General features: G+C 37.2%; 1 pseudogene; it reads left to right on the forward strand.

Moving 5' to 3' along the window:
• The first annotated feature begins 15,222 nt into the window (after window positions 1–15,222).
• Window positions 15,223–17,532, forward strand: LOC101958795 (importin subunit alpha-1-like; annotated as a pseudogene).
• The last annotated feature ends 2,378 nt before the right edge of the window (window positions 17,533–19,910 follow it).

Here is a 19,910-nt window from a genome sequence, read left to right on the forward strand (position 1 = left end):
GCTGATGATAGTACTTACTGTCTCCCTAAGAGCTTATAGACACAGGACACAGGAGCCCTCATACAGAGCAAATCATCAAAAACAAATATTTGTTGAGTGCCCCTTTTATGCAATGTATATTTCTAGCAAGAGGTTCATTGCCATTCATGGACTAGATAGATTGCTGGAAGAATAGGACTTGGATAAGGAGGGCCTCTACCCAAGAAAGTCAATAGTAGGAAAGGAGCACAGATATGAAAGTAGGTCATGGTAGCAGATTCTGGCAGTGCTTAGCTGTGCAGCCATTCTTTCCTTTTCCTTATTACTCTTTTACTCTCATCTTACCACAGCTTACAGATCCTGAAAAAAAGAAAAAGACATTCAACTCCTGGGTCAGAGTCAAAGCACCTGGTTACTCACAGCAATAGCAGATGCCAGAGGATTCATATTTTCTTGTGCCAGTTCTGAGTCTCAGATCACAAAGAGCAGTACAAAGAGAGCCAAGTGATACTCTCACGGACAGTGCATTGTGTTATAGCATCCCAAGATTTTACAACCAACAGGAAGTACGGCTGCCCTGGAAGTACAACACACTGAACATGTAACCACATGGTTAAAGCTATTAGTAATCTAGCATAATTGAATGACAAAGATCCTATAAAGTAAGGAACAGAATATCTTCATCAGGTGCTGCACTTAAGGAGGACTTGGGAAAGCATGGAAACTTTTTGCTGAGAAAATTCTGTCCTAGATAATAGTCCCAAACTTCAACTCTTGAGAAAGAACTTTGGATTTCACAGTCAGGGAGAACTTGTAGCCATTTTCAGAAATAATCTGTCCTTTACTGGGACAGAAAAACAGCTCTTTTTACCTTCTTGTAAATCATTTTTTTCATTTGCCAGATCACTTTCAAATTATCTCATTTGAAAGATGAGTGTGCATCATGAAAATAAAAACATATTTTTCCTCATTTCTTCTCTCTGATGAAATAGCAGAGAAACACTTGTATTTGACAGAGGTAAATTTATTATAAATGAAAGAAATTTCTGTTTAACCATGTGGGCAACAAACTGAGAGAACCCATTACCTTTAGGAGATAAATTATTCCAGTGAATTTTTTTAAAAGATTTGGACAAATTTATGAATGGCAAATGTGTGTGAATCAGCTTGGGCTGCTATAACCCTATAGCATAGGCTGGAAGCCTTCACCAACGGAAATTTATCTCTCCCATTTCTGGGGGCTGGAAATCTGAGATCAGGATGCCCCATGGTCAGGTTCCAGTGAGCACTCTCTTTCTGGCTTGTAACTGGCTGCCTTTTTGTTATGTCCTCACATTGCTGTAAATTTTTCTTCATTCAGACAGCCAGAAAATATGTAATTTTCTTAAATCTTACCAACAACTCTTCTGATTATGTGAGCAAGTACCTAGCAGCTATCTAGTTACAAGAGAAAACATTGACATTTTAATTCCATCAAGTAAACTGAGATCATATTGTCTCTTAAGGGGACATGTCTCTTTTGGAGACTGAGAAGGTAGAGTTCCTGGCAAGGATCATGTAGGAGAGAGGTATAGCCATATTTCTACCAGGACATCCAGGTTGGGACCACTGCCCAGGGTTTCCAAGCTCTGTCCACCCACCACCCCTTCCCTCAGATGGCATGTCGGTATGGGAGAGGAGTGTGCAGTGGAGAAAGGGGTCTGAAATATGGGACCTGGCTAGTGTCCTCCTGCTTCTCTGACCTCTAATCAACCTCCCTAGTCGGACTGGCCCCTTCTCCCTCTCCTGGCATTTACATTTTCATTTACATATAATTTGTAGTTTGATCCCTGGCTTGTCTGAAACCTGCCCCACATACCTAGAGTTACCACCCAGTGATCCATTCAAAAAAAATTTTTTTTTGTGAGAGCTTTAGGATTATACATAGCAGTTGAGTTCCTCCCAACAAACTTATACAGGGATGGAAGTCAATTTCAGTTCATGAGTCTGCCCTTGGCCCTCCTCATTTTCCCTCCCATCCTCTCTCCCTTCTCCCATTCTCTATACTCTACTAGACTTCCTTTCACTCATCTATTAATTTGTATTTGATTGGTTCTCTATGTAATCTTATCCTTTCTCTCCCCACCTTTCCTTTATTTTACTCTAGCTTCTGCATCTGAGAGAAAACATTCAACTTTTGAGTTTCTGAACTTAGCTAATTTCACTTATTCTCCATTTCTATCCATTTACTGGCAAATGCCATAATTTCATCCTTTTGAATGGCTGAGTAGAACATACTTGTATGTGTGTGTGGAATTTCCATGTTCCTTTCCAGCGTGATTGTACTAGTCTTCGGTTTCACCAACAATGTAAAAGTGTGCCTTTCTCCCCAAAACCTTGCCAGCATTTATTGTTGTTTGTATTCTTGATCATTGCCATTCTGACTGAAGTGAGATAAAATCTTAGTGTAGTTTTGATTTGCATTTCCCTGAAGTCTAGAGATGTTGAATTTTTTTGTTTTAATAAATTTTGGGGACATTTGTATTTCTTCTTTTGAGAAGTTTCTATTTAGTTCTTTTGCCCATTTAATGATTGGGTTATTTGTGGGGGTTTTGTTTGTTTGTTTTAGTTCTTTGTATATTCTGTATATTAACCCTTTATTGAAGGAGAAGCTAGCCAAGATTTTCTCCCACTCTGTAGGTTCTCTCTCTCCTAGCTCTTAATTGTTTCTTTTGTCCTGAAAAAAAGACATTTAGTTAATGGCATCCCACTTATTGATTATTGGTTCCATTTCTTGCACTTTGAAGATCTTGTTAAGGAAGTTGGTGCCAGGACCTATATGATGGGCTGTTGACCCAGTTTTCTTCTATCAGTTATAAAATTTCTGGTCTAATTCCTAAGTCTTTAATCCATTTTGACTTGAGTTTTGTGCATGGTGAGAGAGAGGGGTCTAATTTCATTTTTCTATTACAGCTATCCAGTTTTCCCAGCACCATTTGTTAAAAGGCTGTCTTTTCTCTAAGATCTATTTTTGACAACTTTGTCAAATATCAGATGACTATAAATATGCAAATTTGTCTCTGTGCCTTCTATTCTTTTCCATTGGTCTTCATGTCTATTTTAGTGTCAATACCATGCTGTTTTTGTTACTACAGCTCTGCAGTGTAATTTCAGGTCAGGTATTGTGATGCCTCCTGCTTCACTTTTCTTGCTTAGTATTGCTTTGGTTATTCTGGGTCTCTTATTCTTCCAAATGAATGTAAGGATAGCGTTTTTATACTTCTGTGAAGAGTGTATTGGTATTTTGATAGGGATATCATTGAATCTGTATATTGCTTTTGGTAGTATGGCCATTTTGAAAATAGTGATTCTGCCTGTCCAAGAACATGGGCTGTCTTTCCATCTTCTAATGTCATCTTCAATTTCTTTCTTCAGTGTTCTATAATTTCTGTTGTAGAGCTCTTTTGCCTCCTTGGTTGGATTAATTCCCAACTATTTTTTCTTTTGAAGTTTTTGTTCATGGGATGGTTTTCATGATTTCTTCCTTAGCTGCATCACTGTTGGAATATTGATTACTGAGTATTGATCTTGTAATCTACTACTTTGCTAAACTCATTTATAAGCTCCAGAATTTTTCTGGTAGATTTTGGGGTAGGGGAGTCTTTTAGATATAGGATCATATCATCAGCAAACAGATAGTTTGACTTCTACTTTTCCTATTTGAAAACTTTTGACTTTCTTTTTTTGCCTGATCACTCTGGCCCATGTTTTGAGGGCTATATTGAATAAGAGGGATGAGAGTCAACAGCCTTGTCTTATTCCTAGAGAAAATGCTTTTAGGTTTTCCTCCATTTAGTATGATGGCTTTGGGTTTGTCCCATAAACAGCCTTTATCATGTTAAGGTAAGTTCATTTTAACCTAGCTTCTCCAGCATTTCTTTTTAATTTTTTTAAGTTGTTGGTAGACCTTTATTTTATTTATTTATATGTAGTGCTGAGAATCAAACCCAGTGCCTCACACAAGCTAGGCAAGTGTGCTACTGTTGAGCCATAACTCCAGTTTCTTCGCCAGCATTTTAAAGATGAATGGGTTTTATCAAAGGCCTTTTTGCATCTATCAAGATGATCATGTGATTTTTGTCTTTAATTCTGTTTAAGTGGTGAATTACATTTATTGATTTGTATGTGTTGAACCAAATTTGCATCCTTGGAATAAAACCCACTTGATTGTGGTGTATTACCCACATTGTCTTGATGTGCTTTGGAATGTGTTTATTAATATTTTATTAAAGATTTTCACATCTATGTGGAATATTGGTCTGTATTTTTCTCTTTTTTCTTGTGTTTGTCTGGTTTTAGCATCAGAGTTACACTGGCTTTATGAAATGTATTTGGAAGTATTCCCTCCCTTTCAATGTCACGGAATTGTTAGAGAAATACTGGTGTTAGTTTTTCTTTAAAAGTCTGGTAGAATTTAACTGAGAATCCATTAGATCCTTGGCAATTTTTGGTTTTTGGTTGTGTTTGTTTGTTGCAAGGCTTTTAATTGTTGTTTCAATTTCATTCCTTAATATTGGTCTGTTTAAGTTTACTCTAGCTTCCTGATTCAATTTGGGCAGCAGGTCATATGTGTCTAGAAATTTTTCAGTGTCTTCCAGATTTTCCAGTTTATTGGAGTATAAATTTTCAAAATAGGCTCTGATAAACTTCTGTATATCAGAAAGTCTGTGGTGATACCTCCTTTTTCATCTCTGTTCTTGTTGATTTGGGTCTTCTCACTCTTTTGGTTAGTTTGCTAAGGGTTTGTCAATTTTACTTATCTTTTCAAAGAACCAACTCTGTTGCATTGATCCTGTATATTGTTTTCTTATTCTTAATTTCATAGATTTCATCCGTGATCTTAATTATTTCCTCTCTTCTGGTTTGGGGGTTAGTTTGTTCTTCTTTTTCTGAGGCCTTGAGGTGGAGCATAAACTTATTAATTTGGGATTGCTCTAATTTTTTAATGTAGGCTCTCAGTGCTATAAATTTGCCTCTTAGAACTGCTTTCATATTGTCCCAGAGATTTTGATATATGGTAACTGTGTTCTCATTCGTTTCTAAGAATTTCTTGATTTCTATTCTCATTTCTTCTTTGATCCATTCATCATTTAGGAGAGAAATGTTTAATCTCCATGTGTTAATGTGGTTTCCATTATTTTTCTTGTTGTTAATTTCTAGTTTTATTCCATTGTGATCTAATAGAATACATGGTATTATGTCAATTTTTTTTTTTTGTATTTGCTAAGATTTGCTTTGTGGCCCAAAACATTATCTATTTTGTCAAATGTTCTATGTGCAGCTGAGAGGAAGGTAAATTCACCTGTTGGGGATAGAATAGTCTGTAGATATCTGTTAGGTCCATTAGATTTATTGTGTTGTTTAGGTTAGAGATATCTTTATTGATTTTATGTTTTGATGACCTGTCTATTGGTGATAAGGGTGTATTACAATCACCCAATATTATTGTGTTGGGGTCTACAGTTTAATGTTGTAGAGTACTTTTTTCCGTATAATTGGGTATGTAGTCATATTGGGCATAAATGTACTAATGTTATATCTTTTTGTTTGGAGTTTTCCTTTTACTAAGATGTAAAAGCCTTCTTTGTCTCTTCTGATTAATTTTTGTTTGAAATCTGTTTTGTCAGCTATGAGAATAGCTATTCCTATTTTTTTTTTGTAGTTTATATATACGGAATTTTTTTGTCATGTTTTACCTGCATGTCTTCGTCTATAAGATGCATCTCTTGTAACAGCATATTTTTGGATCTATTCTGCTCATCTGTATCTTGTAATTGGGGAGTTGAAATCATTAATATTCAGCATTAATATGGATATGTTTGTGGTTTCCTGCCATTTTGTTTTTTTAATATATTTATTTGTTTGTTTGTTTGTTTTTATGTGGTGCTGAGGATTGAACCCAGTGCCTCACTTGTGCTAGGCAAGTGCTCTACCCCTGAGTCACAGCCCCAGACCCCATTTTGGGTTTTTGCTGTATTTTATCCTGTCTTGAATATGACTTAACAGATTATTCTTCTATTAAATTTGCTCTGTTTGGGAGCTTTAGGAATTGTTTTTAGTTCTTCTGTGTGCAATTTATCTTGGAGTATTCTTTTTAGTACTGTATTGATACTCATGAATTCTTTTAGTTTATTCTTGTCATGGAAAGTTTTTATTTCCCCCTTAAATTTGAAACTGAGCTTTTCTGGGTTTAATAACCTTGGCTGGCAGTTGTTTTGTTTTAGGCCTTGGAATATCTCATTCCAGGTCCTCCTTGCTTATAGGATCTGAACTGAGAGATCAGAAGTGAGCTTTATTGGTTTGCCTACAAATGTGATCTGAAGTTTCTCTCCTGCAGCTTTTAATGTTCTTTCCTTTCTTCTTTTTAATTTTTTCTATTTATTTGTTCTAATCACTTATACATGACAACAGAGTGCTCTTCGATTAATTGTACACAAATGGAGCACAGTTTTTTACTTCTCTGGTTGTACACAAAGTGAGGTCCCACCTTTTGTGCAATCACACATGTACCTAGGGTAATGATGTCCATCTCATTCCACCATCTTTCCTATCTCCATACCCCCTCTCCTACCCACTCTTTGCCCAATCCAAAGTTCCTCCACACATCCCATGCCCCCCTCCTATTATAGATTAGAACCTACTTATCACAGAAAACATTTGTCCTTTGTTTTTTTGGAATTGACTTATTTCACTTTGCAAGATATTCTACAACTCCATTAATTTATCTGCAAATGCCATAATTTTATTCTCTTTTATTGCTGAGTAATATTTGATTGTGTATATATACCACAGTTTCCTTATCAATTCATCTATTGAATGGCATCTATGTTGATTCCATAGTTTGGCTATTGTGAATTGTGCTGCTATAATTGATGTGGCTGCATCAGTGTAGTATGCTGTTTTTAAGTCCTTTGTGTATAGATCAAGGACTGGGATAGCTGGGTCAAAAGGTGTTTCTATTAAAAGTATTTTAAGGAATCTCCATACTACTTTACAGATTGGTTGCACCAATTTGCAGTTCCACCAGCAATGTATAAGTTTGCCTTTTTCCCCCATATCCCTGCCAACACTTCTTGTTGTTTGTATTCTTAATAAGTATAATTCTGACTGGCATGAGCTGAAATTTTGGAGTAGTTTTTATTTGTATTTCTCTAATTACTAGAGATGTTGAACAATTTTTCATATATTTGTTGATTGATTGTATATCTTCTTCTGAGAAGTGTCTGTTCAGTTCCTAAGCCCATTTATTGATTGGGTTGTTTTGGTGGCTTTTGTTTGTTTTTGTTTTTGTTTGGTGCTAAATTTTTTGAGTTTTTTTTTAATATATCCTGGAGATTAATGCTCTATCTGATGTATGTGTGGTAAAAATTTGCTCTCTCTTCACCTCATTGATTTTTTTTTAAATCTTGTTTTTTGTTTGTATTGTTTTGTTTTGCTGAGAAGAAGCTTTTTAGTTTGAATCCCTCCCATTTATTGATTCTTAATTTTATTTCTAGCACTTTAGAAGTCTTGTTAAAGAAGTCAGGTCCTAATCTGACATGATGAAAATTTGGACCTACTTTTTCTTCTAATAGGCGCAGGATCTGTAGTCTAATTCCTAGGTCCTTGATCCACTTTGAGTTTTCTGCATGGTGAGAGATGAGAGTTTACATTGTTACATATGGATTTCCAGTTTTGCCAGTTGAAGAGGCTATCTTTTCTCCAATGTGTGTTTCGGGTGCCTTTGCCTAGTATGAGATAACTGTATTTTTGTGGCTTTGTCTCTGTGTCTTCTATTCTGTACCATTGGTCTACATATCTATTTTGGTGCCAATACCATGCCATTATTGTTACTATGACTCTGTAGTAGAGTTTAAGTTATTGTATTATGATGCCTCCTGCTTCACTTTTCTTGCTAAGGATTGTTTTGGCTATTCTGGGTCTCTTATTTTTCCAAATGGATTTCACAATTGATTTTTCTATGTTTATGAGGCATGACATTGGGATTTCAATTAATATTGCATTAAATCTGTATAGTGCTTTTGATAGTATGGCCATTTTGAAAGCATTAATTCTGCCTATCCAAGAGCACAGAGATCTTTCCATCTTCTAAGGTCTTCCTCAATTTCTTTATTCAGTGTTCTATTGTTTTCCTTGTAGAGGTCTTTCACCTCTTTTGTTAAATTGATTCCCAAAGGTTTTTGTTTGTTTGTTTGTATTTGGGTTTTGTTTGTTTGTTTGTTTGTAGTTATTGTGAGTGGGGTAGTTTTCCTAATTTCTCTTACAGAGGATTCATTATGATGTATAGAAATGCATTTGATTTATGGGTATTGATTTTATATCTTGCTACTTTGCTGAATTCATTTAATAAAGTTAGATGTTTTCTGGTGGAATATTTTGGATTCTCTAAGTATAGAATTATGTCATTAGCAAATAGTAATAGTTTGAGTTTTTCTTTTCCTATTCATATCTCTTTAATTTCATTCATTTCTCTAATTGCTCTGGTTAAAGTTTCTAGGACTATGTTAAATAGAAGTGGTGAAAGAGGGTATCCCTGTCTTGTTTCAGGTTTTAGAGGGAATCCTTCTAATTTTTCTCCATTTAGAATGATATTGGCCTTGGGTTTAGCATAGATAGCTTTTACAATGTTGAGGTATGTTCCTACTACCCCTAGTTTTTCTAGTGTTTTAAACATGAAAGAGTGCTAGATTTTGTCAAATGCTTTCTTTGCATTTATTGATATAATTCTAAGAGCTCTTTCATTAAAAGAAGAAAAAGTAAAAAAATAAATGACCTGAAATTGCATCTCAAAACCCTAGAAAAAGAAGAATAAATCAATACCTAAAGCAGTAGAAGACAGGAAGTAATTAATTCAGGGTTAAAATCAATGAAATTGAAACAAAAGGAACAATTGAAAAAATTGACAAAACAAAAAGCTGGTTCTTTGAAAAAGTAAATAAAATTGATAAATCCTTAGCCACCCTAATGAAAAGGAGAGAAAAAACCCCTCAAATTACTAAAATTTGTGATGAAAAAGGAAACATCATGACACACACTACTGAATTATAGAAGATAATTAGCACCTATTTTGCAAATTTATACTCCAGTAAAATAGAAAATCCCAAAGACATCAACAAACTTCTAGAGGCATATGATCTGCCCAAACTGAATCAGAAGGACATACACAATTTAAACAGTTCAATTTCAAGCTAGGAAATAGAAGATGCCATCAAAAGAAAAACCCTGAACCAGACGAATTCTCTGAGTTTTACAAGATCTTCAAAGAAGAATTAATACCAATACTCCTCAATTATTCCATGAAATAGGGAAGGAGGGAACCCTTTTAAACTCTTTCTATGAAGCTCGTCTCACCCTAATACCAAAGCCAGACAAAGACTCATCAAGGGAAATAAACTTCAGACCAATATCCCTGAAGAACACAGATGCAAAGATTCTCAATAAAACTTTGGCAAATTACTACAAAAACATATTTAACAGATAGTGCACTATGATCAATTTGGGTTCATCCCAGGGATGCAAGGTTGTTTCAACATATAGGGGTCAATAAATGTAATTCACCACATCAGTAGACTCAAAGATAAGAATCATATGATTATATTTTTCCTTATTTTCTATGTTAGACATTTCATTATGATACATCTTGGCAAGCTTCTTATTTGACTAAGTCTATTTGGTGTCCTGTAAGCTTCCTGTATGTGGATGTCTATCTCATTTCTGATATGGGAAAAGTTTTCTGTAACTATCTCATTGCAAATGTTCTTTATACATGTAGTTTGTGTCTCCATTTTCTCTCCCAGCCTGATGATTCTCAGGTTTGATCTTTTAAAGTTGTCCTAGAGTTCTTATATATTCTGGTCATGTTCTACATTTTTTTTTCCTTTATTGCCTTCTGCATACTGAAGATCATATAGTCAGTCTTCAAGGCCTGAAGTTCTATCTTCAAGGGCTTAGGTTCTATTTTCTACACAATCTAATCTATTAGTGATGCCTTCAATTAAGTTTTTAATTTGACTGATTGTGTCTTTTAATTTTAGGAGTTCTGCTTGATTTCTTTTCACTACTTCTATTTCTGTATTAAAATAAGTCTTTCATCTCCTGTAATTGCTTTCTTAATTCCTTTCTTAGATCCTTTATTCATTGAACATTTTAATAATCAGTTTTTTTATAATCTTTCTCTAGGCTTTTATCCACCTTACTATCAGTGGTATCCTTTGCTGGGAGACTGTAAATTTTGCAGGGAGATTTGTTTGCCTGTTTCCATTATGTCTTGGACTTGTGCATCAATTGAGGTTGATTCCCATAACCTATTTTTTTTTCTTTCTTTTTTCTTTTCTTTTTTTCCACATGTCCTTTTGTGTGTGATCATCTTATTTGTTCTGAGTCTTCTCTCTTGTTTTTGATATATGAGTAGGTGCCAAGGAGTGGGACCCGAGGTCCCTTTCTCATTGTTCCTCCTTGGGTCCTTGTTTGTTGGTGTGAGGCTTTTGTTTCCCCAGTTCTTTGAGTTGGAGTCATGTTCAAGAGGAATGTTTTGTCTAGCAGCAGAGTCTCTAGCTTATGAACTTTCAGTGTCCCTGTAGGTTTCAAGCATCTCACAGAATGGAGAAAAATAAACAATAGTAACAACCATTGCAAACAACAAACAATACACAGTGTTAAAGACTCCCTTCCTACTAGGATGTCTTCAACATTAATTGCCACCAATAAAGAGGAATGGTGGAATCAGCATTTGTCAACAGTAAAAACAATAACCATGAATTAGACGTGGCTTTAAAGCAAACATCAAGTGTCAATTATATCATCCACAGCAGTAATGATTATATTCGTATTAATGGTGGCAGCAGGAATCATAAAAACCAATTCGTTCTGAAAGATTATAAAATATAGTTAAGTAGGGGAAAAGAAAAATGTGTCAGAAACCTAGAAAAGACTTTATAAATTCAAAAAGTGGGCAGAAAGAAAGCAGAAGAGATGCAGTAAGTGATGTTTACATGGATGGAAGAGAAAAAATGGAAGCAAGATATTGGGAGAGAGGGAGCCAGAACAATACAATTTGAGTGGTAGCAGGAAAAGCTAAGAGAGAAAGAGAAATAAGTAACTGAAAATAATACAATCCAAAAAAAAAAAAAACAGAACCCTCAAATGGCAATGCTAGGAAAAAATAATTACATTTTTAAAATGCTAAAAATGAGAGAAAAAGAAATAAATAAGTGTATGCATATATGTCCCTGAACCAATCAGCATAGTCAGAATTTACATGCAAATACACACACACACACACACACACACACAAACACACACAAAGAATTTTTTAAAAATAAAAAAATAAATAAAAAATTCAAACATTTTTTAAAAATCCAAAATCATAGTGAACTTTCTCCATTTAGGTGGTCAAAATAGTTGACCAAATGGGTGGTCACTGTCTATGTTCAACAGTCTTTTTTTCCAATTCTTCTTGAGTTATGTACTGATAGAGAGAACAAGGAATGGGACTTGTTAAGCCCTTCCTGTTTTTGTGTTGCTCTTTGAGCTGCCAGTTGCACTGGCCTAAGACTGAAGCCATTTGATATAAGACTCAGCTTCCCTTCTCAACAGTGTGAGGTGGGATGGGTTAGGACTTACTGTCAGTTGGTGTGTTACCCATTTGGGTCAGTTTGGTACACTCCCAGGGTACTTCTACTGCATTATTCTGATGAGAGGAGTTCCAGCAGATGGGGCTGAGGTCAAATCAGGCTCATGGGCTTTGTTGGGTGGTGTCTGCTTTAGAGAGATGAGATAGACCTGCCCCTAGGGGTACACAGTAGCTGATCTTTGATGTAGCTCTGGTTCTCAGAATTCTCCCAAGAAATCCAATCATGAGGCAGGGAGGCCAATCCGACACCTACTGCTGCCCAGGCACAGCCTTCCCAGCTTAGTTCTTGAGTGTATTCACTCCCACCCCCCCCCCACACACACACACATACACACACAAGCTCAGCTTCAGCTGGCCATGTGAGCTATCAGACCCAGGGGGGAAGGGAATTGGGCTCCCCTCCACCCTTAAAACTAAAATCCCCCTGGGTACAGTCTACTGCACACCTGTTTCACCCACATTTCCTCACTTTCTGTCAAGCCCAGCCTGAGTCTCTTGACAGGTGCCTGCCAGGACATTGTGACTCGTGTGTGTGTGTATGTGTGTGTGTGTGTGTGTGTGTGTGTGTGTGTGTGTGTGTGTATGTGCGTGTGCGTGTATTCTGATCTCCCAGGTCCCACAGACACCTCAGCAGCATGCTCATCCCAGGACATCTCCTGCCTCATCCCTCCACAGCCAGATGAGTTACAGAGCACATTTTTCAACATCAGCACACAGTGCATCCTCTGGATCCACTAATAGTCTTAAGCATTTTTTTTATCTTAAGTTTGTCTGTACCAAGACTATGTTTCCCCTTCCTCTATCTGGGGTGAATCTGCATAGGTAGTAGGGACAACAGGTTGGTTTCAATGTATGTTTAATTTTTTGTTTATTGTACCCCAATTTTTTAATCCCTAAGTCACTTTGAGTGCCCAATATTAAATTTTAATGCAATCCTCTTCCACCCACCTCACTGAGAAGCTGTACACCTGCCTATTTGGTCCCTCAAAGCTTGAGATGCAGCTCTTCTCTACTCCTCCATCTTCCATCCAATCCATTCAAATTATTAACCCATCAAATGGATTAATTCACTGACTAGGTGACAGCTCTCATAATCTAAGCATTTCATCCCTGAACATTGCTACACTGGTAACGTGCAATGTTTTCAGGGGACACCTCATATCCAAACCATAACAAGTGAGATAGTGCTTGCCTTTCTGGGCTTAGCCTATTTCACTAACATAATGACCTCCAAGTCAACTTATGTTGTCTGGATTGACAGGATTTCATCAATTTATGGCTGAGTAGTACTCCCTTGTGTGTATTACCACACTTGTTTTATCCACTCATTAGCTGCTGGACACTTAGTTTTTTCCTATTTTTTGGCTCTTGTGAATGGTGCTGCAATGAGCAAGGGCTTGCCGAGATCCCTTTGACATACTGATATATACACAGTATGGGATTGCTAGATCATATGGTAATTCTAGTTTTAATTTATTTTATTTCATTTTTTGTGGTGCTGGGAGTTGAATCCAGGACCTTGTGCATGTGAGGCGAGCACTCTACCAACTGAGCTATATCCCTAGCCCCTAGTTTTAATTTTTTTCCATATGATTGTACTATGTCACATTCCCATCAACAGTGTACAAGGGTTCCTTTTTCTGCACACTCTTGTTTTATCTTTAGTCTTTTTGATAATAGCCATTCTTACTGGAATGAGGTGATATTTCATTAAGGTTTCAGTTTGCATTTCCCTGGTGATTAGTAATGTCGGGCATTTTTTCAAATACTTGTTGACCATTTGTGTGTCTTCTGAGAAATGTCTATGTAAGTCTATTGCCCACCTTTTAATTAGGCTATTTATTTTTTGATATTGAGTGTTTTTATGTTTTGTTTTGGTATCAGGGATTGAACCTAGGGGCACTTAATCACTGAGCCATAGCCCAGGCCCTGTTTTTAGTTTTGAGATAGGTTCTTCTTAAGTTGCTTATGGCCTCACTAAGTTGCTGAGGCTGCCTTTGAATTCACAATCTTCCTGCCTCAGCCTCCCAAGCTGCTGGAATTGCAGGCATATGCCACCACACCCAGCTGTTATGTAGTGTTTTGAGTTCCTTATATATTCTGGATATTAACCCCATGTCAGGTATATTGTTTGTAAATATTTTCTCTCTTCTGTGGGTTGTCTCCTCACTCTATTGTTTTGTTTTCTCAATATTGTATTCAATTATTGTTTCTACTTTTTTTTTCTCTTGAATTTTCCTCTATTCAACCCTGGAGACATTTTTTGATCACTTAAGCCACTTATGGCCTATTAAACTAAACTTTCTTTTGATTAATATTAGGTCTTTTCTATTAAGATAAAATTACAAATAATAATTATATTAATACCAGAAAGTAGCATACGCCACCTTAATTTTATCATTTAGCAACAGTTGGCTTTAGATAGCTCTTTATTTCTAAGATATTTGTACCGTGGCTACTGTGATTCTGATGGCCTATTTTACAGTGCTCCCAGTTCATGTAGATTTACCTGGGGGTGGGAAGAAACTATATTCATTTTCCCCCAGGATCAACAATAGCGAATCAGAAGCAAATGCCTGAAACCTTAACTCCTCTGAAGATAGTGAGATGCACATCAAAGATAAGAAGACTTGGTTGCTCTAACTATAGTTATAAAATGTACAGAAATCCCTTAATTCAAAGGTGGTCCCTATCATACATTAGCTTTATAAGTCCAAAGAAAATATTCTGGAGGGAGATAGACTGATTATGTAGCCTGCTCTTCTCTGCAGAACTTTCACTCAGAACCGACACTTTCCTGAGCATTGGCTTTCTCTTCTAACCACATTCAAAAGTCACCTTAATTATTTCCTCTCATCACTTTGGCCTCAGTTCTCTCAGCACAGTGCAGGTGAGTAAAACAACTGAAGATCTCACCTGCTCACAAAGCTGGAAACAGCCCAAGTCAGGAGCTGCCCAACACTTAAACCTAGGCACAGAAACCCCACCTGGCTGCCTCCTGACACTGGAAACCAAGGCCAAGGAGATCAGTCAGGATTTGGAATGTCAAACCAGCCACAACTTGATTGACAGAAGACTAATCTAAGAAAGAATGTTTTTTTCAACAGAAGATTTCTTTACACTCACATTAATTTACTGGTGCTAGCTTCAGGCTATCAGGCTGTGTCCAGTTTTCTTAATGAAATATTGGAGAAGTTCCTGCTTTTCCTGCTGCGACACTGTTCAAAGATGAAAACATGAACACAACCAGGAATAAACAATGTTCCAAACATAAACAATTTGTAGTTATTGTGTGATTATTCAAAATAAAAACAGAAAGCTCTCAGACATTTGTATGCCCCTGTTCAGAGGAGCAGTATTCACAAGAGACATCAGGTAGAAACAACACAAATATGTATTGGTTCGACGAATAAACAAAATGTGGTATACACAAAAACAGAATATCATTCGGCTTTAAAAAGAAATAAAATTGACACACTGGTTTTGGGCTGGGCCACAGTGGATGTTTCAGGGGCAGCTGTACTAGGGAAGCCTGAGCCCACTGTGCAGCTTTCTCCCTTTGTATCATAACCATGTCCACCAATGAGAATGCTAATTCACTAGCTGCCCAACCTAACAGACTTAAGAACAAGGGAAAAGACAGTATACAAATGAAGCAGCACTGAATAGAGTTTAATGTGGAGCTGAGGAAAGCAAAGAAGGTTGATCAGATGCTGAAAAAGTGAAATATAAGCTCCTTTCCTTATGCTGCTACTTTTCCACTCCAGGAAAACCGCAACAACCAGGGCACTGTGAATTGGTCTGTTGATGACATTGTCAAAGGCATAAACAGCAACAATTTGGAAAACCAACTCCAAGCTGCTAGGAAATTGCTTTCTCAGGAAAAACAGTCCCCATAGACAACATAACCCAGGTTGGTTTGGTTACAAAATTTATGTTCTTCTTGGACAGAACTAATAGTAGTCTCATCTAGTTTGAGTCTGCTTGGGCTCTCACTAACATTGCTCTGGGTAGAGGAGGAGGAGCACAGTGGCCCCAGCCCCAGTGTGCAGAGGAGGAGAGCAACCAGGCACACATGGAGGAGGAGAGTGACATTGCTGAGGTCCTCCCATGTACCAATGTGTGGCTCTCCCGGCTCGCTTCCATCCAGAGACAACATCCAGGACCTGGAAGACCATCACCAAGGTCCCTGCAGGCCTGGTTACACCTACTAGTATCCCTGCTAGCCTACTTCTCTTGATTCCTCTTTTACTCTTCCTATGATATAATACCTCTATATTCTCACCTCCCACCTCATAAACTCCACATCCGACACTCCACCCCACTCCCTTTGTCCACCATTAGGAACTGTAGACCCTTATACAAACCTACTATTTATATTGTAGATACTAATTAAACACATCATTTCTGTTTATCGTAACAAAACTGTAATTGTCTAAATAGAAGTTATTTGGTTTAAGGCTGCATATTGTTCACATTGGGGGCTGTAAATATTGATCTCCCCTTTAAAGATGAGGTATCGGTAACCTGCAGGGACACTACAAGATTCTAGAGTAGAAACTATAAAACCTCAGATCCACACAGCTAGAGAGAAAGACACATGAACTACATGAAAAAAAAAACAAAGGAAGAAAGTGTCCCAAACAAACCAAGATACTACAATAATACTCCATTGACAGTACAGTAGATGAAATGTCAGAGAAGGAGTTCAGAACATACATAATTAAAATGATCTGCAAAGCACAGAATGATATAATGTTGCTTCTGGGACATTACAACAGACCAAAGCTGAGGTGGATAGAGGTGCCATCCCAGTATTCATTTCTCTCTCGGCATCTTCCCATGTTTCCATCAGTGAACAAGACATATGGGCTCTAGGAAACATTGCAGGTGATGGTTCAGTTTTCTGAGACCTGGTTATCAAATATAGTGCAGTGGGCCCACTGTTGGTTCTCCTTGGAATTCCTAATATGTCAACTTTAGCATGGGGTTACTTATGTATTCTTACCTGAACACTTTCAAAACTTTGTCACAACAAGAATCCTGTAACCCCATTAAATGCTGTTGAGCAAATTCTTCCCACTTTCATGGGAGACTTTAGTCTCTTGTATCATGATGATCCAGAAGTATTAGTGGAAACCTTCTGGGCTATTTCTTACCTTACTGATGGTCCAGATGGATGCATTGAAATGGTTGTGAAAACAGGAATTGTGTCCCAACTTGTGAAGCTTCTAGGAGCTTCTGAATTGCCAATTGTCACTCCCACTCTACCACCTATAGGAAATATTGTGACTGGAACAGATGAACAGACAGATTGTGATAGATGCAGGTGCACTATCTTTCCCAGCCTGCTAACTAACCCCAAAACTAATATTCAGAAGGCAGCTGCATGGACAATGTGAAACATCACTGCTGGCCTATAGGACCAGATATAGCAAGTTGTCAATCATGGGTTAGTCCCATTCCTTGTCAGTGTTCTAAGGCAGACTTGTAGACACAAAAGGAAGCTGTATGGGCTGTGACCAATTATACAAGTAATGGGACAGTTGAACAGATCATATATCTCATTCATTGTATATGCAATGTTGCCAAAGATGCCAAAATTATTCTGGTTATTCTGGATATCTCATTTTGAGTATCTTTCAGGCTGCTGAGAAACTAGGGAAACCAAGAAACTGAGTATAATGACTGAAGAACAAAATTGACAAAATTGAAGCTCTATAGAACCAGGAAAATGAGTCTATGTAAAAGGTCTCATTAAGTTTGATTAAGGAGTATTTTTCAGTAGAGGAAGAGGATGATCAAAATTTTGGGCCAGAAACTACCTCTGAACGCTATACTTTCAAGTTCATGATGGGACTCCTGAGACCTTTAACTTCTAGGCTGTACAACTGAGGCATAAAGTTTGTTGTATTCTTTTTAAATATGGCTTATAATTGTACCATTTTTTACAACAAAACTATACTTGAACAGTTCCAAACTGTACGTACCGTATGAAATTTGTCCTCTAAATGGGTTTCTTATTGCTATGTGGAATTTCATATCTTACAGTGTCCTGTAAATAAAGATTAAATTCCACCCTTTTCTTTTAAAAAATGAAGTGAAATTCTGATATTTGCAACAATACGGATATCACTGAAGATGGTATGTTAAGTAAAATAAATAGGTTCCAAAAAGACAAATTTTTTGTCACTTTTATGTCTTTATTTTTCTTTGTATTTGTTCTTTTTAGTTACACATAACATTAGGATTCATTTGACATAATTATAAAAGCATGAAATATAATTTGGTCTATTCAGTCCCTAGTACTTCCCCTTCCTTCCTCTCCTTCCAAGCTGATTCCCTTCCCTCTACTCTTAATAATCTTTCATTTATTTACTTTCAAAAACATTAGCATCTTATGGATGGACATGATGGTGCAATTCAGTGTGGTATATTCATATATGTACACAGGAAATTTAGGTCAGATTCATTCCACATTCTTCCCTGATCCTCCTCTCTCCTCATCAATCCCCTTCATATACTCCACTGATCTCTCTTCTGTTTTGATAGCATCCTTCTCTTTTTCCCTTTCTCTCTCAAAATGACAAATGTCCTATGACTTCATTCATATGAGGTATCTGTAATACAAAAATTCATAGGGACAGAAAAAATAGTATTACCAGAGACTGGGGGAGGAAGAATGTAGAGTTCTTGTTTAGTTGGCATGGAGTTTCAGTTTGGGATTGGGTTAATATTTTAGAGAAGGATAGTAGTGATGATTGCACAAGAATGGGGATATACTCAATTTCACAAAACCGTACACTTAAAATTATTTAAAAGAAATATTTATGTTACATATAGATATAACATAACACACACACACACACACACACACACACACACACACAGCTGTGTCCTTGGTCTGAATATGAAAAGTTTCTCAGTTTTGAACTTGCAAATGTAATACTGAGGATTTGATTTTGTCTTAAGGTACCAGCAATATGAGAAATATTGTGACAAGTTCTAATCTCTCTGCCTCCACCAGTGGTTAGTGCTTCCTGGATGCACCTTCTGGGCAGCAGCAGCCTGGTCCTGGAGAAGTGACAGCAATGAACCTGAGGCCCTCATCGGGTTCTGCTAAAGCACTTCTCTGCACCTGCGCTGTCACCTATCTATCCCTACAGGGAATGCTCCCTATTTACCCCCACTCTTTGTGTCAGCTGAATTTTCAGGGTTCCTTGTTCCCTTAGAAAGCATCCTGATAATCAGAGAATATCACTTCAGCATTCGTCCAAGACAGAGCTAGGTGAAACTTCACCGTGTGAAACAAGGAGAGAAGTGAGTCAGGACTTCCCATCCCTCCCCCTCACTGGAGGCTGAAGAGGAAGTGAAGGATCCTCTTGTCCTCCAGGTTCCTCTGTCCTTGTACTAGATTACACGAATGCCCTCTGACTTTAACCCTGACTGTGTCTTTCAGTCCTTCACATTTCATATGCTCTCTTGCAGTGCAAATATCTTTCCATGAGAGTTTAAAACTAAGGCAGTAAGCAGTCTTATCTGTGCCCTTAGAATGCTTTCTATCAGGAATGGGAAGGAGATTAGAAACACAGTCCCCTAGGCAGTGCCACACGTCTGATCTTCATGCTAGCCCATTAACGTCTCATTTGGATGGCAGACTCAGTTAAGTTTTGGGGATGCATTTCTCCCCGCAACCCATATATATACATGCTTGTTTGTTCTTCTTGGCGATTTAAAAACAGATTTTAAATTTTAAAAAGGAATCATCAGAGGCTGGGGTTGTGGCTCAGTGGTAGAGCACTTACCTGGCACATGTGAGGCATTGGGTTCAATCCTCTGCACCACACACACACACAAAAAGAGTAAACAAAATAAAGTTATTGTAAAAAAACATTAAATACTTTTCTAAGAAGGAGTTATCAAGTACAAACTTTTTATCTGGATTAATGTAATAAATGGACTTTTTACAGTGGTAAGTTGGCCCTGGTGTCTTTGCAGAGTTTTTATATTTCAAATGTGTCTGCATTAGCCCAGTGCACAAAGTGATAGTTCCCAGACCCAAGGCCTTTTGTGGGGAACAGAACAACAAAGTTTGAACTGGAATAAGAAAGCTCTTGGGATTGGTTTGGCTCAATCTGGAAATAAAACCATTCATTAGAGCACTGCATTTTCTCTAAGCATTTGGCAGCAATTTCACCCACAAAAGGTTTACCATATCAACTTCCCATGGGAACTTTGGGGAGATAACAATCCTAAGAAA

The sequence above is a fragment of the Ictidomys tridecemlineatus genome, chromosome 1 (genome assembly GCF_052094955.1).
Source record: "Ictidomys tridecemlineatus isolate mIctTri1 chromosome 1, mIctTri1.hap1, whole genome shotgun sequence".
Lineage (NCBI taxonomy): Eukaryota > Metazoa > Chordata > Mammalia > Rodentia > Sciuridae > Ictidomys > Ictidomys tridecemlineatus.